Raw genomic sequence first — 27,150 nt, forward strand, 5'->3', positions numbered from 1 at the left:
TATGTATAGATAAGACCTAAATATATCGGCTTTGGGTGATTTTGCTTATTTTTGTACCGGCCGTGACATTAAAGTACCGGTGAAGTCGGTAGAAACCCGGTCAGGTCACCTGGGCCTCAGGTGGCAACCCTACGAGGGAGCTGGGAGGTACAATTGAGCGCCTGCCTAAGTTGACCAGAAATATGCTGAAACACGTGTCCCTCCATTGTACACACCCTCCTGTCCATGAAATGCAGGGTCGAGTCCGAGAATCTAGAGCTTTTATGACGTCGAATTGAGTAGATTACCGCTTATGTGCGTTTTTGTTGCATTGTGGGACTTGAGGTCTTTTCCACGGTACAAACGCAGTTCAACAAACCAGAGTATGTAAAATAAGACAGGATATAAGGTATTACCTGCGGCGGGGTTGTTTTTAGGAACTCTGTATAGTTCCGCGAGAGGGAGGTGGTCGTACCCCAGTGAGGTGTAGCACATATATTTTTGCGTGGGTTAGTTTGAGACACCCTGCCATACCTCAGATGCGCGCAATGGATGGCTTACATACCTCAGTGAGGTACACTGTCATGTTTGCTTGTACTGAAGAGCTGCTCTGTGATGTTCCTTAAAGTGAGACACACACTTATGTTTTTTCTGTGTCTTATATCTCACTTTAAAATCCGTGTGTTTTGGCCGGGATTGCAGCACAGCGCCCATGGGTGAAGACAAAATAGTGCGTCCCTCACATAAGAACATGGGGGGCACTCTAAATTCGACATGCCTTTAAGTCCATCCTCCATCCTTTACAAATTAAAAAATACTAGAGCCATTCTTTGCAGCATTGCTCACAATTACAATGTAGAAATGATGTGACCATGACACTGATGAAATGTCGGCTTAAGAAAAATTTATTTAGGTTAATATCGGTCAGTTTCTTTGTTGATTTACTGACACTTTTTTTATCGAATTATTTACTTTTCTAGCATATGGGAAAACAGTCGCTTTTCTTAACATATGTTCTTTCCTGCACAACTTTCCATAGCAAGAAGAAATGCGTTACTTACCTGTAACAGCAGTTATCCAGTATTGGTGTCTTTCATAGATTCACATGCCTGAATCATTCCCCGTCGTCGAGACGGGAGTCCCCGGTACATAGAAAAGTAATGTCCTATAGACATACATAGAGAAAGTAGGCCTAAGGGCCTTGCCTTAGTAGCCTATCTATGTCCTTTTGTAAAAAGGACCAAATTCCAGAAGGTAGCCAATCAGCTACCACCTCCCTCTAGAACCTTCCTGTCAGGAGCCTCAGTCTCTCAGATTTTCGTACGCACTAAGCTAGGTAGGCGTAATATATGTTAGAGAGAGAGAGAGGTGAGACCTTCCAGGGGAGGCGGGAGGGTTGCATGTGAATCTATGAAAGACATCAATACTGGATAACTGCTGTTACAGGTAAGTAACGCATTTCTTATCCAGTATTATGGGTGTCTTTCATAGATTCACATGCCTGAATCAGAGTAGCAAGCAATATATTATGCACATTTCTGATGTAACAGCATAAGCAGTCTGAGATAATACATATCATGCGACTAAGAACCATCAACAAGTGACAAGAAGTAAGTAAATAAATGTGCATACCAGTGAAGTATGGTGGGAAGGAGGAAGGCTCACCTCACTGGAATAAGTGGCGAAGCACAGCCTGGCCCACAGCCGCATCCTGCATCAGTTCTGTATCCAGGCAGTAATGCCTGGTGAAGGTATGAGGCGATTTCCAGGTCGCCGCTCTGCAAATGTCCAGTATCAGCACTCCAGCGAATAGCGCCGCTGATGTGGACACAGCTCTTGTAGAATGAGCTCTCACCTTGGAATGTAATGGCCGTCCGGCCTTGTCGTGGCAAAAGGCAATTGCAGAAGATATCCATCTTGAGATACCCTGTTTGGAAAGTGGCATGCCTTTTCTAGGTCTGCTGAAAGCGATGAAAAGCGGATTAGTTTTTCTGAAGTTCTTGGTTTTATCTAGGTAACACTTGAGACACCTCTTCAGATCCAAAGAGTGCAGGGACTTTTCCGCTGCAGTGCTGGGATTTGGGAAAAATGAACGGAGGACCAGAGGTTCATTAAGGTGGAAGTCCGACGGGACCTTAGGTATAAATCGAGGATTAGTTCTTAAAATCACTCTATTTTCCTTGAATTGCATGAAAGGATCTTGTATGCAAAGGGCCTGTAGTTCGCTGACCCTCCTGGCTGAGGTCAGAGCAAGTAGGAGGGCTGTTTTCCAGGAGATGTATTTGACATCAGCCCTGTGGATGGGCTCGAAGGGGTGCTTCATCAGCTGGTTGAGCACCACGTTGAGATGCCATGATGGTGGAACTCTCCTTGGACGAGGAAAGGATCTGTAGAGCCCTTTAAGGAATTGTTTTATTAACCTGTGGGACCAGAGAGAGGGTCCTTTTGAAGTTCTTGTAAACCGGGAGATTGCTGCCAAATGCACTCTGATAGAAGCATGCGCAAGACCCGATTGTGCTAGTTGGTATGAAAGCAACTGCTCTGGGGTAACTTGAAATGGATGGAGACCTTTGTCTCTACACCAGATGCAAAAGTGTTTCCATTTTAAGGAATAGGTCTTATTTGTGCTATCAGCTCTTGCTTTTGCGAGGACATCAAGGAATGTCTAGTTGGTAGAACTCTCTGTACTCAGGAGCCATGCCGATAATTTGAGTGAGTTCAGGCTCCGATGAAGTACTTGGCCTTTGGACATCGTGAGAAGAGACGGATGTTGGCCTAGACGGATTGAAGGTTGGACTGAAAGGCGATGGAGGTCCGTGAACCAGTGCTGTCTCGGCCAGAACGGTGCAATCAGAACTAGGGTGCAGTGTTCCGTCTTCATTTTCCGAAGGACCCTTGAGATCAGGGGAAATGGCGGAAATGGGTACGCAAACACGTTGCGCCAGGCGATGGAAAATGCATTTCCTAGGGACCGCGATTGGGGATGCCAACTTGCGAAGTTACGGCATTTGCCGTTCTCCCTGGTGGCAAAGAGGTCTATCTGTGGTCTTCCCCATTCTGAGAAGATGTGGTTCAGCACTGTTTGGTCGAGTTCCCATTCGTGGGACAGCGATCTCCGTCTGCTCAGAGCGTCTGCTATGATTGTCCTTGCCTGGGACATACTCCGCTGTTAGAGTGATATTCTGGAGCACAAGCCAGTTCCAGATTCTTTGCAATTCGCGAGATAGGAACGCGTTCGCTTACACTCCCTGCTTGTTCAGGTAATGCATTGTTGTGGTGTTGTCGGTTCTGACAAGCACTGTGGAGTTCCTGATGCGCGGGAGGAAGGCTTGTAGAGAGAGAAAGACTGCTCTGAGTTCGAGGAGGTTTATGTGGAGTTGACGTTCCTGGTCTGTCCAATTGCCGCTGATCTGCAATTCTTGAAGGACCGCTCCCCATCCCTCGAGGGAGGCATCCGTAGTTATGACATGTGGAGTTGCAGGCAGCAGGAATGGTAGACCTTGCGAGAGGTTCCTGGGCGACATCCACCACAGCAAGGCTTTCGTGATCTGCTAAGTGAGGACTATGTGATCGTCGAAAGAGCCCATGCTCTGGGTCCACTGTCTGGCCAATGCCTCCTGCAGAGGGCGCATTTTGAGCCGGCAGTGTGGGACAAGCAGGATACACGAGGACATCATCCCTAGGAGGGACTTGAAAGTGCGAACCCGTATGGATGTCTTCGTGGTCAGTGCGGTAGCCAGCGAGACAAGTTTGTGTGTCCTTTCTAGAGATGGGAATGCTTTTGAGCATTTCGTATTCAAGGTTGCCCCGAGAAAGGTGAGAACTCGGGAAGGTTGCAAGGCAGATTTTTGGTAATTGAGTGTCAAACCCAGGTACTGGAAAAGATTGAGACAGGCGTTGAGGACTCAGCTGCGTCTTTCAGAGATGGAGCTTTCACCAGCCAGTCGTCCAGGTAAGGGAAGACCTGGTGTCCATGTTGACGTAGGAAAGCTGCCACAAGGGAGGACGCAGAATTGGTAGTGCTGACATGAGACTGCGAATCTGAGGAATTTACTGTGGCGTTTGTGGATAGGGATGTGGTAATATGCGTCTTGCAGGTCTAAAGACGTCATGAAGTCTCCCTCCTCCAGCGACCCTAGGATCTCTTGGATAGTGACCATGCGGAACGATTGACTCTTCAAGAATGTATTGAGTGCCCTGAGGTCTAGAACGGGCCTCCATTTCTTCGCCTTCTTCCGTATGAGAAAGAAGCGGGAATAGAATCCCTTCCCTTTTTGAGCTGAAGGAACTCGTTCTATTGCTCCTTTCTTCAACATGGAAGATACCTCTTGAAGGAGTAATCGTACATGCCTGTGTTGTAGTTGGCGAGGAGGAGTTGCTGGGGGAATTGAGGTGAATTCCAGTGAGTGTCCAAATTGTATCACTTTAAGTACCCACCGATCTGTAGTTATTGATTTCCAATTGTGGAGGAAGTGTGTTAGTTTCCCTCCAAGTTTGAAAGAACGAGATGGTAGAGGGACTGGCTGGAGGAAACGGTCATTGGCGTCCGCCAGTGGCCTTTCTCTGAGGTTTGCCCCTGTAGTTAGACCTTCCGTAGGAGGTCTGGCGGCTCTGTGGCTGTTGTCGCTGTTGGTACTGCGATCTGTTTTGGTTATAAGAGTAAGAGGTCTTGCTTTGGTACGATCCTCTGTAAGTGGGCTGACCTCTGCCCCTGCTCCCTCGAAAGGACTGGCTTTTGAACTGTAATGTGCCCAGTGCTCGTGCCGTATCCGTGTCCTTTTTGATGGTTTGTAAGGCCTCGTCGATCTTCTCGCCAAAGAGGTGCTGTCCGTCATAGGGCATGTCGAGGACCTTTGAATGCAAGGTTCAGCGAGGGGTTATGAGAGTGTTCAGAAATGTCGAGGCGCTCTACAGGTAGTGGTCAATGGGTAATTTAAGAAGTTAGGTGGTTGGTGCTACTTGATCTGAGATAACCCTTGTCTCAGAAAAAAGAAGGGGAGGGGGCCTCAACCTTCTGTGTACATAAATGCAATGTCAAGCGCACACAAGAAAAACCAGCTGACACGAGTAGGAGAATTGAAACAATACTAATTGAGTGGGGCGATAAGTGACAGCAAATTTAGTGGTGGGTGAATGGGTAGCACGCCTCCCCCACTGGCCTGCAACCCATTCACCCACCACTAAATTTGTTGTCACTTATCGCCCCCCTCAATTAGTATTGTTTCAATTCTCCTACTTTATTTCCCCAGCCCTGAAGAGTCACGGGTTTACCCCGGTGTTGACGAAACACGTGTCGGCTGGTTTTTCTTGTGAAACAAATACTTATATTGAATGAATAAACACCTTACAAGTCAAAGACATTGGAGTTGGATCCTATCCTTTTCATTATATGACTACCAAACTTAATTGCTAGACACTGATGCAGGTTGTGTGCGCTTGACATTACATTTATGTCGATGACCTTTGTTTGGACTTCTTGACGGAAGGATGTGGCTTTCAGCCAGCCTTGTCTTCTCAAGACCGCGGCTCCCGCCAGCTGTCTAAAGCCGGTCATTGCCACGTCTACAGCACAGTCAATGAGCTCGGATGCCGATGTTTGTCCTTCTTTTAAGGAGTGATTGGACTTCCTCCTTGAGATCATCAGGCAGTTCTGTGAGGTATGGTGCAATATCCTCCCACAGTTGTCTGTTGTAACGGCCTAGCAGCGCGATGGCATTAGCTATCTTAACGGTCATGGCCGATGTAGTAGAGAATCGTTTGCCAATGCCGTCTAATTTCCTTCCCTCCTTGTCCGGTGGAGCTGACAAAGGGGATGATGGATTCCTAGAGTTCTTTTGGGCCGCTTGGGTAACCACGGAATCTGGCTTAGGATGTCCAGTAAGGCATGCTGGAGCTGTCGACGGTGCCTTATACTTTTTGTCTAGCCTTGGAACCACAGCGGAGACCGAGGCTGGCGTCTGCATGAGCTGTTTTCATTGTTCCCAAATGTGATTAATGATGGGAATTGATCTGGAGGTTTTCTTGACAGGGTCCTTAAAATCGTACAAGAAACAGTCAGTTTCGTGAGATTCCATGGTCATGTGGAATCGTGTGGCCGCTCTCTCCACCAAATTTTGGAAACCGTCAATATCTGCTGGCGGCGAGTCTGAGGTAGTGGGTAGTCGTCGTCGACGATGAAAATGCTGACGACGTCGTCGTCGATACCGTCGTCGTCAATGTGGAGACAGAGACAGCAGAGACTGTTTTCTTTAGCGCTGATGGTAGTATCGACAAGCCCGTCGACGACGACTGCGCAGGCTTCCTGAAGGCAGGAGCCTCCTTGTCAGACGTTGTAGATGTTTCCTCAGAAGACTTTTTCGTAGTCTTTTTAGGAGGAACGTCTGTAGGGCTAGGGGAAGTAACCCTTGGCCTCTTCAAGGATATTTTAGAAGAAACTGAAGCCATCTCACCGTCCTCTGAAGACTCCAAGGTGTCTCTGGAGTTAAGTCTGTTTAACCAGAGCAGCAGTCGACCTTCTCTGTCTTTCAGTGTTTTTGTAGAAAAGGTTCTACAAATTCTACACTCTTTGGGAGAATGGTCAGGATAAAGACAGTACAGACAGGTTTCATGCTTGTCATCGACGTGGAGCCTCTTCTTACCACAAGAAGAGCATGCCCTGAAAAGACCCTTCTTCTGCTGGTCAGCCATAGTTGGTTTTTTAAAAAAAATATCCAAATTCTGTGAGGAAAAGAGAGAAAACGAGTAAAACCTGAGGAGAACTCAGGAGGAGACTCCCTAGCACAACGTGCGGTAGAAAATCTGAGAGACTGAAGCTCCTGACAGGAAGGTTCTAGAGGGAGGTGGTAGCTGATTGGCTACCTTCTGGAATTTGGTCCTTTTTACAAAAGGACATAGATAGGCTACTAAGGCAAGGCCCTTAGGCCTACTTTCTCTATGTATGTCTATAGGACATTACTTTTCTATGTACCGGGGACTCCCGTCTCGACGACGGGGAATGATTCAGGCATAGGAATCTATGAAAGACACCCATAATACTGGATAACTACAACTTCTCATACTGTCTCTAGTGACGTCGAAGTCAAATGGGTAAACTCTGTCTGAACCCTGCACACGTTGTATCTCTGCCAACCCTGGATACCATGATGCCCACGGTGGGGGTACAGGTGGGTTCCAGTAGTAAGAGGGTGCATGAACGCGCGTGGAATCGGGGCGTCGCTGCGGAGAGGACTTTACCTGTTAGATGCACTGTGCACAAGTACCATGGCAGCATCTCTCCTGTTAAAAGGAACCAGGCGCCCCAAAGTCTGGTTTGCAGGTCAGACATCCAGTGAGTGTCAGGGTTGTGCACACTTCCCCACCTTGTTGCGTGAAGAGATGTAAGTGCTGCTAATGATACCAGCAATTAGATGGACCATTTATCGCAACGTTCAGGTAATGAGCTCGCTGACAGAGGTGAACACGAGACATCATTTAGCCAACAGAACATATGCTCGAAGAGCTGCTGGCATGACTCCAGAGCGGAACATGTGTAATGCAGGTGTAATACAGGGGCACTGACTGCTCATTGTAATTAATGCGGCGATCCTGACAACACTGCCAGGGAGACAACCTGGGAAGTAATGAGTGGACGCATTCATCAGGAACAACTTCCTCTAGCTCCCAGAGGCACAGAACCTCGACACAAAAGAGGTGTCCAAGAACGCAGCCTTGTCCGTCAATGGTTTTAGATGCCTTACCTTGGAATGTGCAGGCAGAGGTCCTGAGAACAGTGAATGAGCACGGTCCGTGGTATTCAGCAGCGCTCCTGTGTGATGACAGTATGTCGGGTTACGCTGCACATTATCACGATAAAGTGCCACCCGTTGTTTGACAGCCAGTATACTCCGTGCAAGGGAGGCTGTCTGAGTTAAAATACCCCGTCATTTCACCTCCACGTAGCCTCGCTTTAAAGCAGCTTGTCCGTCTGCAGCTCGTCCGACATCGGCCAGCGGCCTCAGTGCGCAGCCCACCCCTTCCAAAGACACGTCCAAAATGGCCAAAACATGCAGAGAAAAAAAAAACACCGCCCACTGCCGCATAACGCACGAAAATGGGCGGGAACGCCCACGAATCTGCTCGCAGAATGACGAGCAGATCTCTCTTCCAATGGCTAGCCTCCATTTATGGAGCTAGCCAATGGAAAGAGAGGGTGGGACAACACACACATACTGTAAACATTAGATTTCGCCTGCGCCGAAAAGCTGCGCGGTGCGCAGCTTTCGACAGGCGAAACCTAAAAAAACCCTGCCTCTCCCAAGCTACATTGCACTCTGTATAGACCTTAGAAGCACGTTGACAAAGAGAACCTGAAAATACATTATACTTTCTTTGCACAGAAAAGTTAGCTACCCTCTCCACGGCAGTAACCCACTTTAACAAAGCTATTACAGAAGCCTTAGACAACCTCGCCCCTCTCAAACCGTACAAGGGCAGAAAAACTCTCTCAGACAAGTGGTATACCCCCGAACTGAAGGAATACAAGCGGCTCTGTCAATGCCTCAAACGCATCTAGTTCCGCTCTGAAATTTAGCCTGCTCCTTTCAGGAAAAGATTAAATCGATCCATTTTGATTTTGTCCCAAACTCCTTGGAGTTCCTCAACGATAACCCACAACTGAAAAGAGATGCACCTTTGCAAACTTTGCACATTAGGCACCACAGCAGTAGGGAAAGCTATCCAATCTATTCGATTTGTCACCCCCCCATGACCATTGCCCCCACTTTATTCTTTCTTCCAATGCCAACTTATTCAGAGCCTTCCTAAAGCTCCATTTAACTCCCTTGCAACACAGCAAACCTTCAGACTAGATGGAAGCAAGTCAGCGCACTCCTGTTGCTGAAGGAACCCTTGACAGACCCACTCAAATCTGCAAACTACAGGTCTATCTCACTTTTCCTGTATCCGGCAAAAGTTATTGAAACCCTTATCAATGCCCAGTTGACCTCTTATTTGGAAAGTAACAACTTATTGGATCCCTTGCAATCTGATTTTAGAGCAGCTCACAGCAGAGGGAGTGCCTTGCTGACCGCTACTGACAATGTCAGATGCAGTCTGAATAAGGGCAGGCTAACCACTGTTACCATCTCAACTTATGTGCAGCATTTGACACTGTACCCCATGCGATATTAACTACAGGTCTGCATGATACTAGCATATATTGTAAGGCTTGTAATTGTTCCAGGCTTTTCTACCCAATGGATCCCAAACTGTTTAACTACCACCACATACTTATGATCCAGTTAAAATCTCTTGTGGAATCCCTCAGGGGTCCACTCTCACCCCCAATCTTTTTAACATTTCCATGGCCCCTGTAGTCACCCTCATCAAATCATTTAACTTTGATATATGGTCTCTTACGCAGATTATACTCTACTGGCAGAAAATCTTGAAGCGACTTGAGTTAAGTTCCCAGTATGCATGTGTGCCATCGGTCACTAGATGAAGGTAAGTGCTTAAAGTTAAATGGGGAAAGGACAGATCATCCTATTCAGTGAAGCAACCACACTGTGGCAATTGGTTGGTGGCCTAAGGAATTCGGTTTTCATCCTTCCCATCAGAATCAGTCAGAGATCTGGGCATCATCTTGGATAATGTATCCAAGTAGAGGAACTCAAGAGTGTAAGCCGAGATTGGAGCTCTGCATCCAAAGCCAGCAACTTGGATAGATTTCAGATGTACATTTCACGGTGCTGACACCTGCATGCCTGGCCTCAACTTAACAGTTAATTATTCAGGGGTTCAAACATTAAAGGCAATTACTTAAATTACCAGAGAGGGTAAGGTACAATGGCAGGAGGCAGTGGCTCTCTGAAATGTTCTGGATTCTCAACATAACCAATCTTATAGCTTCGAAAATAGTACACTTGTTTGGGGGATAAGGCAGGTGTGGTGGTGAGGTTTTGACAGTTTGCTTGCCAATTGTCTGCACATACACAGGGCACTTATTCACCTAGTAAGCCAGACAAGAGTTTTTCAGAAGAATCATTAAATATTATTTTGGCTCCTTTTAAGGTGTGAAAGCACCAAGTTTTCATGAAGTGCTTCAAACTTGTACTTTAGCCTGCTTCTGGGCATGCCTATTTTGAACAACAATGGTTTGAACAAGCATGCAATCACATGTAGTTCAGGCCAGAACCAACTTCTGCTCTGCCAAACCCCACCCACCTTAAGAATGTGATGCTCGACCAAGCCGAAATGATCATCTTTTGACTAGTTCTATTAATGGCCATAAGGAGACGTGTTGATATTCTACAAAACACAGAATGAACAAATCGGTAGTAGGCACTCACTGAGCGTTTCTCCACTTATTTATTTATTTATTTAGTACGTTTCCTTTTCAGCTGCCATGTAGAGGTGTTCTAGAAGATAAGCTGCACAATGGACATACATTTGCTCAAGAAGGAGACCCAGACAGCAAATTAAAGCGAATTGATTTTGCATCAAGAAAACTCACACTTTCTCAAACAATGGAAACAAGCATTTGCAATGCAATAGGTTTCGCATTTGCGAGAGTTTGTGCTATTGGCATTGTAAATGACAAAGCCTTTTATTTATGTGTTTGAAAACTTGCAAGCTGTGCGTAAACAAGCACTTTGTACTTATAGTCCTTGCTTATAAGAAGCAAGGCTGGCAGGCTGGGAGTTACTCACTTAAGTGTGAATTAGTGTAGGGGACAACCTTCTGCTATGAGACACACTGATGGGTGGGTGTGTGAATGAGAGGTGACTTTGTACGAAAGACGTTTGCAACCTCCACGCCCAAAAAATGGCCTGGGATGCCCTGCGTCTGGAAAGGCGAGGGTTAGTTGTTCGGATAAAGTTATGCCAAACAATCACATTGCAGCTGGTACCAGGGGTGGTGACAGACCCCCATCCACCCCCGGTGTGTTCCACCCACCTGTACTGGGTGTCACTGAGAAAGTTAAAGAAAATGTTTTCCTTTGGTCGGGGTCTGTATTAAAGCAATACACGCCTCAAAGGCTAATACACATTCAACACACCTCAAACACCATTCAGAACGTATGAAAGCACTTATAAAGAAATAATTATACAAAAAGTTGTATCTATTGCTCAATAAAAACATATACCATTTCACAGTATTTCGTTACAATTATAAATGTTAATTTGGATCCTATTTAGACAACAGAGGGCATAGGTCTTAATTCCCTGTCACAATTACACCGCTGAATTATCCAAATTTAACAGAAAAGTCAAGACGCAGAGTGTTCTATTCTGCATGTACCTGAAGTCTTATGGTTGCAGGCAACAGAAAAACAAAGGCACATCCAAAAAACTGCCACCTGGGGGTTGGAAGTGGTGCCTAACACACAGAAAACGAGATTAATTATGATTGTATGAGTGACTTGATAAAGATCCTTGGGGAACAAACTACACGTATAACCTTCTTGGACTCAATACGAACTTGCCAACACAGAGTCCATGCATAACACCACAACATAATACAAGTGCAAATAGTGAAGAGTGACAAACAAAATTCTGAGTATAACAAATAAAATGTAAATGAAATTCAGAAGAAGAAGAAGCTTAATGAGTCCAATCACAAGTCCATTAGGAATTCTTACAGCACAATTATTGGGGAAAGTGGCACCATCAAAAACAAATTATTCTGAAGCTAGTCGTTGGCACAAGCTACCAACACAAGGAATCAATGGTGCTCCCTCAATCAAGTTTTGTTATTAAACAGTTTTGAAATTCTTTAAAAAACGGCAAGTTATCTAATTTCTAAGCATAAGTGCTGCAGTCATGGACTGTTTCAGCCTCCCTATCGTTTCTGTCTTCCATGCTGTGTCAAGAAAAGTTGACCTTATCCTGACACAAAATCTTTGGATAAAAAAAGACAGCATTAAAAAAAAATGTCAACTAGTTCAACTCTGGTTGACATCATTTTAATTACAAAACTGTATTTCCTGCTTGTGCTTTTGTTCATAATCGCCGTCCCTTCATAAGTGAGGATTTGAGCATGGCCTTTTATTATAAACTGAGCATCTTAACTTTATTTCAAAGATTGAGTTCTATTTGAAGGGAACTCGAGTCCTTCTGGACACTAATGGCGAGAAAAAATCTTAACACGCATCATCAGGCAGCCTGTCACCACTTTGAATAATTAGAGTCCTACGTCACACTACCGACAGCACATGGGCACTCTGAAGCTCAGATGAAAAGTAAGTGGCTCTTTGCAGGATCAGCTCTAAAATCGGCTTAACAGGCTGTATAACCTGAAGCCAAAACTTGAGAAAATGGTGCGGCCCCGGTTGAAGACGTAAGAAAGATTTATTCTCCCATGAAGGAAGGAGGCGACTCCAGTAGCGGCAGAAGCCTTTTGTGGGGATCCTCTTGCAGCGAGTAACGGAGAACGTGCGACAAGTTGAAATCTAAGCTTAGGGTGATCAAGTGTCCCGGTTTTCACCATCTGTCCTGTGAAATTTCTAATATAGTTAACATACGTCCCTGCTTTCAGGGAGGCTTGCCTTAAGAAAGAGACACGTTTTCTTGTGCTCCAGCACAACCGGCAGCCTATGATGCAACGCGTGTACGCTGAATTTCCCCACGGTGCCTCGTCGACTGTTCCATGTTAGTAGTGAGCACTGTTAATTGCATCTGTATGCGCCCTTCGGTTTATGCAAAACGGCATTCCTTTTTTATGTTCGTGGAATGTCCCGGTATTTGGTTTCCAAAATCTGGCCATCCTAAAATACACTCTGCGTAGCTGCTCTGTCGCACAACACACCACTCGGCGATATGTAAAATACATTTTTTACATTTACACCACTCGGAAATACATATCATGGTTTCCAAAACCAGTTAAAGGCATCCAAAACTGCAGAAATCTCGAGCTTACTAAGGTAAGCGTCAGCAGGACGGTGTCCTTTCTGAAGGAAATAGTGGCGCGGGCCCATTTCTTACCATCCTGATGCTAGGTAACATGAGACAGTAAGTGGCTTCGCCGTCCAGACTGTCTGCCAATGGTAAACGTGCAGGGGGCGGCCACAAATCATTTCCCTAACACTCATACTCGCCCACTGACCACTCCTCCATATAACGGTTCATACTGCAGTCTGCGAAGGGAACGCGTGTACACATAGTCACACACCACACTACCGAAAAGTGCTGCGATGCCATGATAATGACAGATGTTGTACAGTGCATTTCCATTGCAAAGAAGAGCGTATTGTGTAGAGCTATAATTAAATAGAATGCATACCGTGACCCTGAGCGTCATGTTATAGGTCTCAGTGAGACAGACCTGCCAACTTGAAAAAGATATTTCATCGTGTGAGGAGGGGTGGTGACTTGTGCAGAGAAATACCTAAGAATTATTAAACAAGTCCGGTCCCGGGCCGGCCAGCCAATCACAGCACGGCCCAGGGAATGACGTCACGGGGGTGTCCCGGCCGGCAGCCAATGACAGCGCGGCCCAGGACAAAGGGGCGGGACTTAAAAAAAGACCGAGAAACGCCCCCGAATCGAGTTTTCACGGGAAAGCGTGATTGACAGCCTCTGTCTCCCAATGGCTAGCCTCCATTTATGGAGCTAGCCAATGGGAGACAGAGGCGGGACCAAAGCCCCATATGTAGGATCAAGAGATTTCGCCCTGGGCGGAGCAACTACTACGCAGTTGCAACGCCAGGGCGAAACCTAAAAACCGAGTGCAATGGCAAAGGAAGGGAAGGGAATATAGTATTGAGGAGTCGAGAGGTGAGGGTAGAACAGGGTTCTATTGAACAGGCCCTTTCTTCTATACAATATCTTCAAATTATTTTTTTTCATTTGATCACCTTGTACAGCCAGAGTTGAGAACAAAGGGTGGGAGCGGTGCCGCTGACCAGGTTCAAGTCAAAGATAGACTAGTCACACAAACCCATGAAATAATGAGCATAAACACATTCAGTCACCACCAGTGATGTAATGGCATCTATCCAGTGAAGGTATGCACCTGGAAAAGATTAAATCAACTCAGCCCGAAATACACGTAGTTTCCAGGTAAGACTGCATCTGTACCAATCCCAGTTCAGAAAAGCAGCAGTTAGCTATAAATTAGGTTCCTTACTTCCCGCCCTGCCCCCAGCTGAATGCCACAGTCATAGAAACCTGCGCCTTCTTGCAGCTCTAATAAAACAGTGCCTCGCCATCTTGGCCATCCGGGAGGCCTTGACTAAAAACTTCAGCAGATCTAGAACATGGCGGCTGTGAGACTGCTGTGCAATCTACGGACATCAACCATTACTCAGCAGGTGACTGTCTCCTCACGGACTTCCAGCAAAAAACAGAAATCATTTTGAATTGCAGTACACTGCCCATCGGGCTTAGTATAAGACGTGACCGGGTTTTTTGATCCATCTTGTACCGCCTTATATTCCAGGAGTCGTTTGACATCTAGCACTCACAACCAATCTGTGACTGGGGGTGAGGGTCTGAAAAGTGTCAGCGCTCCGTCCATCATCTCCTACTGCCATCTAGCACGCTGCATTTTCTCAGCATCCCCCAATGTGCTGTGGCCGCAAGACCTCTTCAGGTTCTAGGACTGAAGCTCTGGAGCCCTCTGCTGCTTCAGCTCCATTGACAGAGGATCACTTGAAGTTTTGGGAAGCAAGGAAAATATTATCTCTTGTTTGCTTGCAAGATTTCTGGGTATGCTCGGTGGTGCTTGGGCCCTAGGCTCCTGTTCGGAGTCTGTTGGGGGTCGGTAGGCCTCGTTTCTGCGGAGGGATGTTTTATAAAGTACTTTGGCACGGTTTCTACGACTGAAAAAACGGTCTACGTTTCTGGGATAAGTAACATAAACTTACAGAGGTATTCAACATCAAAAATAAAGAGAAATTAAAAGAATTATCAACTATACACAGAGAAAACAGTTAGTTCATATCATAAATATCTGCAAGTGATCACAGAAACAGACTGTAAGGCTTGGCCAAATTCAATAAGCAGCTGAAATCGAACACTTCCCGTTCTCACTGAAACAGGATACGCCATGCCTCCACCTTTCACAGTGCCAAAAGCCAAGCCCAGAACTGCCAAGAACATGAACACGCTCGCCAAGGAATCCGTCCTGTTCACTAGCCGGTCTCCTCGTGGCCTACTGCAGCTTCAGGAACCTTAGGCCCTCAACCAGAATAGGAAGAACACATATTTCACACATTTGATCTTGGTGCGATTTAGTTGGCCCGGTTCAGGAAATACACAATTTGTAACTCTTACAACAAGCACTGGCAAAGCCTATAGGTCTTGCCTATGCAAGATATTGGTTCTCGCAATAAGTGTTAGCCAGGTTGTACACCAGTATAGCTGCTGTTCAGCATGGTTAAAAGTTACTGGCGCAGAGGAGAGTGCCGTGGAACATCAGAGTGGAATGGCGAAGAGTGGAGTGTCGTAGAGAGGAGTAGCATAGCATGTTGGGTATTCGAGTGGCATGCAGAGGACTGAACTGCTGTAGCATGCATTGGTAGAGTGTTGCAGTATAGTAGCGTAGAGTAAGGCATCACAGAATTCCGCAGCATACAATGCTGCGTCGTAGAATGCAGTGACATATATGAGAGTGTTGCATTGTAGAGTACAGTGGCATAGAGTACAGTGGGGCAGAATGGAATGGTGTAGAGTGCAGTGGTGCAGAACAGAGTGGCTGTGTGCAGTGGTGCAAAGTTGAGTATAGTGTGGTAGAGTGCAGTGGCGTAGAGTGGAATGAAGCAGAGTGTGGTGGAATGCAGTGATGCAGAGAAGAGTGGTGTAGAGTGCATTGGCATAGAATGCAGTACAGAGTAGAGTGGCAGAGTATAGTGTTGCAGAGTAGAGTGTCGGAGAGTGCAGTAGCGTAGAGTGCTTTGGTGTAGAGTGCAGTGGTATAGAATAGAGCAGTATAGAATAGAGTGGCGCAGAGTAGAGTGTAGTGGCGTAGAGTAGCGTAGAGTGGACTGGTGTAGAGTATGCAGAGAATAGTGGCCTAGTGTGCAGTGGCATACAGTGCAGTGCCATAGATTTCAGTTTCATATAATGCAGCAGTGTATTTTAGAGTGATGCATAGTAGAGTGCAGTGGCATAGAGTGCAGTGGTGCAGAGTAGAGTATCAGTTGCGTAGAGTGGTGCAGAGTAGAGTATAGTGCTGCACAATGCAGTGACAGAGAAGATTGCTGCACAGTGCAGTGGCGTAGATTTGAGTGCTGCAGAGTGTAGTTAGGGTAAAAACTGATTTGTATATGGCTGGGTCCAAACTGGGGTGGCATGGTGAGCAAAAGAACAATGCATTAAACCTAGATCTTTTGAAGTGGGGGTGAATGTTTGCATTGTTCAGCATTCCGTCCATCAATTGTTCCCTTTGCATTTGTTGCCCTAAGAGGGAAGGGTATGCCCAGACATGAGTTTTGTGCTCACTGCGACACTGGATTCAAGCTAGCCTGGCTGATGAGGGGTGATGCTTCGAAACCGGTCCCAGGATGCTGGTTTCCGGTCCAGGGAAGACCTGGTTTGGCAGTTCGGGCTGAATGAACTGCTTCCATGACGCACAGGGTCAAGACTAATTTGCATAGGGATGGGCCAGAAGTGGGGTGGCGTGGTGAGCAAAAGAACGATCGATTAAACCCAGATCTTTGTGAGTGGGGGTGAATGTTTGCATTGTTCAGCATTCGGTCCATCAATTGTTCCTTTTGCAAAGTGTAATGGCATGGTGGAGTGATGCAGAGTACAGTGGCGTAGAGTGCAGTAGTGCAGAGTGCAGTTGTGCACAGTAGTGTAGAGGTGCATAAAGTAGAGTGGATTAGTGTAGAGTGCATTGGAGTAGAGTGTTGCAGAGTGTAGCGGCATAGATAGCAGCATTGCACTCAGTGCAGTTCTCCAACGTGGGGTGATGCATAGTAGAGGGGATGATAGACGGAGTGTTGAACAATGCAGGCACTCACCCCCAGTCAACTGATCTGGGTTTAATCCATCCTCATTCTTTAGCTCACTCCGCCCATCATCCCCTTTGGTGTTGCTTTGTTTGACCTAAGTTGGCAGGGTATGCCCAGACGTGGGTCCCTTGCTCACTTTGCCACTGGATTCAAGCTAGCCTGGTTGATCCTGGCTGATTAGCCAGAAACCGGTCCCAGGATGCTTGTTTCCGGTCCAGGGAAGACATGGCTTGGCAGTTTGGGCTGAACTGTTTCCATGAGGCACAGGGTCAGACTGATTTGCATATGGCCATGTCTGAACTGGGGTAGCGGAGTGAGCTAAAGAATGATGATGGATTAAACCCAGATCAGTTGACTGGGGGTGAGTGCTTGCAATGTTCAACACTCCGTCCCCTTCGGTTTTGCTTAGTTCAGATGAACACCAAACGATAGACCATCATGAAGAAACGGACAGATTTACTAAGTGTTTTTACAAACTCTCGCAGTCAGAATAGGTGGCGGAACCCTCAAAACATTTTTGCTACCTACTCACAGCATTTTTATCGCTATTTGAAAGGAGCGTGTTGTATCAATGTTTTCCAACGCAAATCCAGTCCCAAATTATTGAAAAATTACTGACTTCCGATTTGGGACCTCTACTCTGTTAGTTTTTTTTCTTTTTTTTTATTTGCTTGGGGAGGAGGCAGGTTACATTGAGAATTAATAAGAATTGGAATTGTTTTAACCGATCTATTTCAGTACATAGGTCAGGTCTAAAAAATACTGGTTGACAACGATGTGTGTATGTGAGAGAGAGACCGTAAGTAAGCATGAACAACAGAGTGAGACTAAAGAACCTGAAGTGCCGAGTTCTACCATTGAGAAAGGAAGTGAGGCTATCTGAGGCCTTATCCCAGATGCCAATGGAATAAAGACAACTGAAGCGGTTGGAACTGGAAACTGTATTAAAGGCAGTACGGAGATCTGAGCGGAGATCTGAGTATCAGTGCTGCTCTGCTACCTTGAGCTGTGTTAGTCTGTAAGTATTCCGGAAAAGACAGAAACACAACACTCACTACATACAGAGTCCTTAAGTCAACTTGGGAGACGCCTAAAAGATAATTGTAAATCAACAAAATCAGATCTCTCACTTTACCTCCTTCTCAGGAAGTAGGACAATGTAATGCACCAACTATCTGAAGGAAGGAAGAGGAAATTAGGGGAGGGTGACGTCTTAAAGGTGGTCACATCAGAAATATGTCCGAGTTTTAGAAATACCAAAACGATGGACCCTGCACAGAAAAGGTTTATCCTCCTCTGCTTTTTAAGTTCATCCTGGGGACAACCACAAGTCATTGATTTGATGGTCTTAGAGTTCTGGTAGGGCAATAGAGATTAAGGGCCAGCTGTATCAAAGGGTTTTGCCCATTCTGTGTCTATGGGGAAATGTGTTGATACATATGGCCCTAAATGTCTCTCTCACATAGTAAGGGTCCAAGTCATTTATAACTATGAACATTAGACAACCCAACCCAGTTAGAAGCTACTGTGGTCATTGTAACCTGGGCTGGTGGACCAGGGTTGATGGGAGCGCTTGTAGTAGGGTCGGGGTCAGGTCTTATGGTTGTACCAGGTTGCACGTTAGGGACGAGATGGACACCAGGTCTTGCAGGCAAAGAGGGTTTTATTGTGATTGCACGTTTTGAATTGAGCATTAAAGTTCTCCTGGTTCTAAATGTGAGTCTTTCCCTGGCAAACTGGCTGGGATCCGTTTTGGCAGCAGGGGTGTTCGCTTCTCCGTTTTCAGGTCCCCGGGCTTTTTCTTCTAGGTCTGGTCAGGGAGGACGGCTCGCCGCTCCGGATCCCATGAAAAGGAAGACCAACAGAGAGGGAACCGTTAGTTCAGCTGTCTTCCGGGGAGTGCACCTTTTGGGACCGTGTGTAGTGAGGTAGGGAGGGGGTCACCAGTTTTCAACGTGCAGCTCAACTACTGTCGGTGACGTGGGGAGGCTACAGGAGGTGAGGGTTAAACGCGGGGTAAAGGAAACAGTAGGAAGGGGAAGACGCGGGACAAACTAACACGGGGCTATTTACTCTATTTACACAAGCTTTCTTCCCGCCCACACCGCCATACGCTGCCGTACCTGGGTCAGCCACGCTCCTCCCCTGGGAGAGTGGCACGGCGCCTCACGGGGTCGTTGGCCTCCTGGCACACCGTTGGTCTCGTCTTCTCCTCCTCCGGGATGTTCCTCGGGGTTTCTTCGTTGTCCTCCGCAATCGCCTTCTTCTCTCCTTCCAAACCGCTCTCCGTCGCCGCTCCTCGCCTTCTCCTCCTCCGGGGTGATGTCACACCCCTCGTGCATTACTTCCTGTGATTTAACCAGTCCGAGCTCACTGACGTACACAGGAGGAGTGGTCTCCTCCTCCTCCGAGAACGCCCACTTAAAGGCGCCGTGTTCCTCATCCAGGTCGTCCAGTCCGGTCTCCCAGGGGTCCCTCTGTAAGGAAGGAGGCACAACAGGGTCATTTCCGGGAGCCCACCACTCCTCGGATACATTCCGCCCCACTCCGTTACAGTCATGAACTAGGAGCCAATGGAGGGAGGGCCTGGCATGGCCTGGGTGATCAGCTTCTTTGTCCCAAGTCCCACAAAGCGGTAAAAGTTTTTGGACACACTGTAAACGTTGAATCCGGTATACAGGTACAGCTGCATAAAGAATATTACCACTCTTTATTTACAAGTTACCATTCACTCCTGCAATCACAAATTTATGACAGGGAGATAAAAGAAGAGAACAGGTCCAAGCATTCAATCAGTGCAGACAGTCCTAGAACACAACCGATTTGTGCAGATTTAGACATATTAGTGTCAGAGTGGAATCCTACATTTTCTACTTTAGATAGGGAAAACATTGTCTAAATAGTGTAGAAAGTGTGTGAAAGTAGCCATTCCAAAAGGTTGATTTATGTTTTAGATTTGTTGAGTTATAGCGAGCAAATTTCCATTCATGATTGGGCCTCAACAAATTGGATCAGAAGCTCTACTTTTGAGGCTCTATCTTTTGTGAATTTAATGTATACTTGTGTACTGCCTGGATATTACTGAATGTCTCTCTGGCACTCTCAATGTGGCAAGGCACTGGTTAAACAAGGTAGGTGAGAGTGGAGGGCACTGCGAACCTCCCCAGGTAGATGTACTTTCGAAGGCAGAAAAAAACCTGAAGAGACATGTTAGCCCTGATTCTGAAGGAAGGATTCAAAACATCTTAATGAGAGTGTGTGCATCGTCCCAGAGTCTGATCTGTTCAATGAAGCCTGATTTGGGGAAGAGAATGACATCTAGTTGTTTCTGAAATTGAGAAATTTGTCCAGCAGTAATTGGTTAGTAATTGCTCTATAGTTCCGCGAGGCTGATATGTCTGAGGTTTGCCTAAAAAGCTGTATTAGACAGAAAGTCCAGGAATATCCATTATTATTGTATTGAAATCATTATAAGAGTGGTGGTAAGAAGCCATGCTAGGGCAAAACCAATGGGCTTCAGGGAGGAAAATTAATGTCATTGCAAGATCGGAGGTTACCATTATACACAAACATTTTATTGCTGCCCCAACATGCATCCATTTACAGAACATTTAACCCATCATAAATACAAATATTCCACTTTAGAATATCCAGAACAGTATATAACCATGTCGCAATGTCATAGTCCTCTTTTATATGCTGCTCCTCAACAAGATAAGTACCTCACATTATTTGCTATGAAGTCTTACTTTGAGTATTCTTGATGTTATGTTATCACATCTGCTTACTGTTTTTGGTACGTAGGTGTTATTGGTTTCCCCCTCCATTTTATGGTTGGGTTAGCACGTGTTTCCATTTAAATGATTTCTGCTTTATGGGCGCCTTATGAGTGACAGGTAGGTGTTCATAGTTTTGTTTGTTTTTTAAAATCGGCCCTCTGCCATTTTGTGGAGCTTTCGGCCTGAATTATGGGCTTTTTATGGAGCCACAGAACGCCTCCCGCTTTGCAGGCGTTTTACCCTCGGCCCGCTGCACCTTCAAAGGACGAGCGGCCAGGGGAAAGGGAAGTCCGTTGCTTTCAGCGTCAAAGACGCACTTCCTCGCTATGCAGTGCTTAGAGCTTGTAAGGCTGAATCGGCAGACGGGATGTCTCCCGGTCTTTGTTATTGATTACTGCCAAGTCCCAATGACAGAGGGCTCGACTTATTTGGTGGCCATGCTTGTTTGGGCTTGACGCCTTGTGCCTAGCGCATTTGGCACGCAAAGCGTTGCCATGGGAATGCATGTTAAGTAACTGTTGCAGTTATTTTGTAAAAAGTCAGCTGTAGGTAAAGAAAGATCTTGTGACAAGCAATACTGGATAGATGAGGGTGTCAGTTATGGACAGCCATCCCCTTGTCTTATCTTATTTATGTGCAGAAAGTAAGTCAATATTTTCACTTAGTTGCATCAAAATTTGAACCCCTTTGTAGCAACAAAAAGTGAAAAACAAGTCACGTTCCAGCTTTAAAGGCCACTTGGGTTCGCAATAAGCCTTAATAAAAATTTTGTCACAATGCAATTTTTTTTTTGCTGCGTTAATAGTCAATCTGCATTTTCTTATACAAAATCTACATATACAAAACATCTGTTGATGGTATTGCAGCGCTCCAGTACCAAGAGGCCACCAAAGAAAGTGTGGAAAAAAAAAATCACACAATATAAGGGGAGCCCTCTTGCAGACCATGCCAGCAATAAACTGCTGTGGTAGTATGCATGGCCTGGAGTTGGGGGGTTTGAGGGTGGCAGCTGAAAATCAAAGTGCAAAGGCCAGGGCTGATGTCTATGAAAGGTTGCCGCTTCTACCTCACCCAGTGTAACTGTTGAAGAACCTGAGCAGGGCCTATTCGGGACCATCTGTGACACTGTGCTCTCTGCTGCAATCATAGAGAGGAAATATGGAGGACATGGAAGATGCACTGCACTGGCGACCAGTAAATGGACTTGGGTACATGAGCAGCGGGCAGCTCTTCCCCCTCTTTCTCTCTAGCATCCTTGATCAACATTACTTCTCCCCCTCATTCTTCTTCTGTGCACGGTTGTCAATTCCCTTTTCCACCCTCTTCCCAAAATTTTTAATTGGATGGTTGCCACTAAACACCATGCTGGGAGAAAGCAACTAGGGCCTTAAGGGTGTTATCATCCAAGAAAGGACACTGAACAATGAGATAGCGGCAGTGTTAACAATATTAATGGCCATACAAGCATGCTGCTAGAGAGCTGCGAGTAGGAAGAGACCCATGGTCACTCTGCCCCTGAATTGACAGAAGAGTACCAGAGGCAATCTAGAGGAAGCTAGCCAGCCTATATGTAGCCCCCCAAGAATGCCTTTTATCGCAATTACATTTATTATGGAACCATTGGTATGGAAGGTTGGGAGGGTGGGGTGTGTGAGAAGTTGGCCTGGTATATGATGCTCACTAGTTCTAGTGATCACCTTGTACCATGCCAAGCAACCCTTATGGTGCAGGTTGTAAAGTCAACCTTATAGACAAGCTATCCTAGGGGTAGCATGGACTAAGCAGTCTTAGGCTAAACTCTGTAAAGGCATGTGAAGCAAGCTGTTTTTCCATACACAATCCCTTGAATACCAAATGAAAGGACACCACACAGATATATATTGAAAATATATATAGATTTATTTCTACAAATATCCCTGATCCTCTTTATGAGCACAGAAGCAAATGCGTTAAAACAAAAACACAGTTAAAATACACAAAAGTTGCACAATTTTGGATGAGCCCTAGGGGCCACCTAAACCATATACTAAAATAGTGGTATAAGAACCACTATGGGGAAAGTGAAGAGGCCTAGGGCATCGCTGGAGCTGTTCGGGACTAGCAGTGAAGAAGTCGGGAAAGGCCCGCGGGACTCTGGTGCAGTGCGGAAAGTGCACGCTTTACCAATGCAATGTCAATGGTGCGTAAAAGTTACAAAGTTAGTTAAAAAGGAACCTTCCGAGTGACCTAGAAGGATGAAACTTTAGACACAGACCCTAGAGGTGTGTACCAGTGTGGGAACACCGGCGGAGCGGAGTTACCTCACCCACAGGAAGCGGGTGCACAGGGTCGAAGTAGTGTCGGGTTTCGTCACGCAGGTCGATGGTGCTTGGAGCTGAAGATGCTGCAGGCGGCTCGATGTGAAGAGTTCCGGGGGATCCAAGGGTGGATCTGAAGAGGTGAAGACCTGAAAGCAGAGGGGACAATGTTTAAAGTCACTAGCCAGTGACTACCGTGGAACCAGAGTGGAACCAGGCGATGTCGGGTGCAAACAGGCGATGTCGTGTAGCTTCTCTCTGCAGCCACGTGGACACGAGGGGTCGAGGACATCCAGGAGTCGGTCACGAGCTGTCCCACGCAGGCTTCTCGCCGTTGGCGGTGTCGGCAACTTGATTGGAGCAAACAGGCCTTGGCTAATGCAAGTCACGCAGGAATCGAAAAAAGGCTTGTTACTCGGACCAGCAAGGTCAGAGCAGGTACTCCTTTTTACAGGAGTGAGGGCAAGTCTGGAGCAACCAGACCCGCAGTGTAAGTCGAAGGTTTCGTCGCCAAGATGGCCGCTAGCCACGTGGCAAGTGGCCGGGATGGCGCGTCGAGTGGCACAGTGAAAAAGGGCCCCACGCAGATCGTGGAGATGCTGGGGGGCTGATCTTCGGTGCAAGGGCTGCTCGAGGTTGGGGCTTCTCAAACCCCAAAGCACAGCGTCGAGGGTGCCTCTGATGCTGCGCAGTCAGCTTCTCGGGGGTCTTACAAGAGGTCCGGTCCCACGTCTCTCGGTGCCTTCCCGGGTCCCTTCTTTGCAGGGACTGTGGATCGGGCGGTGAGAAGTCTGGGAGTCTGGGTCTTGTCAGGCTCTGGGCTCCGGCGGGAGGCGGGAGGCGGCGGCAAAGCAGACGTCGTGTTGCTGGTTGGTGCCTGTATTCACAGGGTGGTCACTCCTTGGCCACAAGGGAGATTCTCTTCCGTCTTCTGTGCAGCAGAATGTCGAAGTCCAGTCTTCTGCTGTATTTCAAGTTGATTCAGGATGATCTGAAGTCTCCGGACACAGCTCCCACTCTTATTCGAATCTGGGGGGCCGGATCACCTACTAGGTCCCTCCTCTGGGTGGAACCAGGAAGGGGGGTGGTTACACCCCCTTTCCTTTGTCCAGTTTCGCGCCAGGACTGGGGCTGGAAAGCTCCAGCACCGGTTTGAACTGGCCTATGCACAGGGACACCTTTTGTGCCCCAGGCATGTCTGATTCTATTCAGCCCTGTCCTACCCAATACACAAAATCCTGTCTGGAGTGGTTCTAGCACCTCCCCAGGCAGGAAACCCTTTGTCCAAGCTGCCCTCGCTGGAAGGACTCCCAGCAGCAGGAGGTCAGACTTGTGTCTGTGGGGGCAGCATCCATTTTGTGATGCTAAGGCTCTGTTTAACTTTAACCGGGGTTCAGGCTAGGTACATGTCGTGTCCCTCTAGAAGGGTGGAATGCTACCCCCGTCGCCAGAACTGGCGAGGGGGTAGTATTCCAATTCGTATGATACCTTACTCGACATGTTTTGATAAAGCCAAATCCAAGATAGCATTTAACCGCGAGGTTCATAATGCACTTAAGAGTATATGGTATGGCAATATCATGAAACAGCTAAAGGACATGGTTCCGAAAGCTGCAGACAGGCTCAGCTCATGCCAGAGCACCATCTCACATATTTCCAAGCACTCTGCCTCCAGGATTGATGAGGCCTTCCATAGGAGTGGCTGACAGGAACATATGTGTCCATTTTAGGTTAGGTATAGGCATACTACACCTAAGTAAGGGGTGGTTACACCGACTTACCCCAGCTGAGTGATCAGCCAGTTGTGTCACATATGGAGGCCAGGCCAGGGGTGGCACAATACATGCTGCAGCCCCTGGTAGGCCTTGGAAGCACCTATGCCCTGGGTACCTGGGTACACTGTTACAGGGGCCAATAAGGTGAACCAGTTCCAATTTCGTTATGCACCTAAAGTACATGGGTTACAATTTAGAGAGAGAACAGCAGGCTGTGGGTCTGATTAGCAGGCCCACAGCCACATTAAGTCATAAACCAGTGAAGCAAAAAGCAAAAATTTGGGGTGACCATAGGATAGCAGACCCTACTCTCCTACAGGGTGTAAAAAAACAAAGATCTACAATTTAATCCAGAAGACATTGTTGTACACTAAGGCTATACTGATACCACTTATTGAATCCGTTAATGAAAAGGCCACTGTCCTCTGGCTATTTGAGTATTTTGGGTATATTCCAGTCTCACAGCAATTAAAGCCACAACTGTGGGTGATGACGAATGAAGAACCCATTATGGATAATGTGCTGTAATTATTGCTCACACTGGGTTCATTGCACAAGGCGGTGACTCCAGTATTAAGGCCACTTAGAACAAAAAACAGTAACTGACCACAGATGTGACAGGTTAAAATGGGAAGCGGAAATTAATAGGTCAATCACCTACAGAGAAAGGGACAGTACCAAGCACTTCCCAAAGAATGCGTCTAGGAACACTAAATTCAAATACATAAATTCATCTACCTCCATCAGATATATCTGACCACCATAAGGCTGTACCAACATAAGCTCAAGTTACCTAGTAACTGCCGCAGACAAACTGAGGCAGAGGCAACCTTTTCAAATATGATGTGGTCATGTGGAGCATTGGAAGGTAGTTACGACAGTACTGGTGGAGGTGGCAGGCAGAACTGGTTTGTATAATCCTACGATGCTTGTATATTAGGTGACTTACTCAGACCTAAAAGACAACAGTCTGCAAGCTCATAGACCTCATGCTACTGCTACTAAAAACACATGTCAAGAAACTGGAAATCTTTGGCACCTTAATGGTGAAGGGCCAGGTAGTGGAATCAAGGCAATGGGTGAAAGTTGAATTTACTGCACTTAGATCCAGGAACAGGATAACTGGGACCACAGGTTGGAGCTAGGTACAGTAGGAGCTGCTACGGTTTTTCTCCAAAGACTGCATGAAACAAGACTAGATGCAGGAATAGGTCTCAAATGGAAAAGGTCATTAAAGTTTAAAGATACAGCACTGATTAGTGAAACCATGGGTACTGTGTAGATGGACCTGACATGGGTAGATGAATGTGCGTAGTGAGCAGATTTAACATCTGGTTGGACAAGGGGTTTATATCCGTTGGGCTTTAAGAACAATAATGGACACATGGGCATTATGAACTGTGATGGAAGTAGTTTGAGGTAAGCAGACAATGTGCTTGAATAAGAAATGGATATACTCCGGGGCAACAATGCCAGTTGTTATTGTGATATCTGTTTACCTGTCAGATAACTGTATAGTAAAACGTATGGATGCACAAATGAATGAGCGCTGCTTCAAAATCTGAATAAAAATATATTTTTAACAAAATATGGACTTTGGGAATCTGACCAAGTATGGACAAGAATCTGAAAGCCCACCTAGAAGAGGACTGACCATATGCAAGGACAGATCTGCAGTTGTTTGTGAAGATTACACCTGCGTGTGGAATCTTTGTAAAGAGTGGACAGATGAATTAATTGCTGACTGCCCATTTCTTTCAACTTGAGAGAAAGCTGGGAGCCTTGTTGTCACTAGGACCTAAACAATCATAAGCCGCCTTCACACAGCACTGTGGTTCACTGGTCTAGATCCATGGAAATCTGCATTTCAGGTACTTAGGTTTACAGTCCTTCAGTACACACATGATTTGCTACCGTAAGAAGGAATTGCTTTACATCTAGTATCGCTTCATAAGTTAGATGCTTGACCTTTACCCCGGTGTGAACCTCCTATAACCTTTCCCCAATCACATCTGTCTTACTACAATCATAAGATCAAAGAGCATCACATTTGCAATGTGCAGAAATGAACAATCTGATGTGTGCATTATTACTAGAGCACTTGAGCAATTCAATTATTCAATCACTCAAGTGCTTGTTTGATATTTAGTGGCACGCCCTGCATTGTTGAGAATTGCTTCATAGAAGGTTGGGGTCTGTGAGAGGTAGGACCTTTCAGAAGGTGTAGCGTTGTATTTTGATTTATATGTAATAACACTTGTGCGGTTGTAAAAGATTAGTATCATCAACAGGAAAAAAGAGCGAGACGGAGTCCTTAGATTCACACATCTTCAACAATGCACATAATGCAGCAAAACCTGTGGACTTGGTTTCCTTTTACCTAA

The 27,150-nt window shown here is 46.3% G+C and overlaps 1 protein-coding gene across 1 annotated transcript in view; it reads right to left on the bottom strand.

The window, feature by feature from the left end:
- LPGAT1 (lysophosphatidylglycerol acyltransferase 1) overlaps window positions 1-27,150 on the bottom strand; it is a 492,793-nt gene that overhangs the window by 374,157 nt on the left and 91,486 nt on the right. The gene's annotated exons all lie outside the window — the stretch shown is intronic.

The sequence above is a fragment of the Lissotriton helveticus genome, chromosome 6, assembly GCF_964261635.1.
Source record: "Lissotriton helveticus chromosome 6, aLisHel1.1, whole genome shotgun sequence".
Lineage (NCBI taxonomy): Eukaryota > Metazoa > Chordata > Amphibia > Caudata > Salamandridae > Lissotriton > Lissotriton helveticus.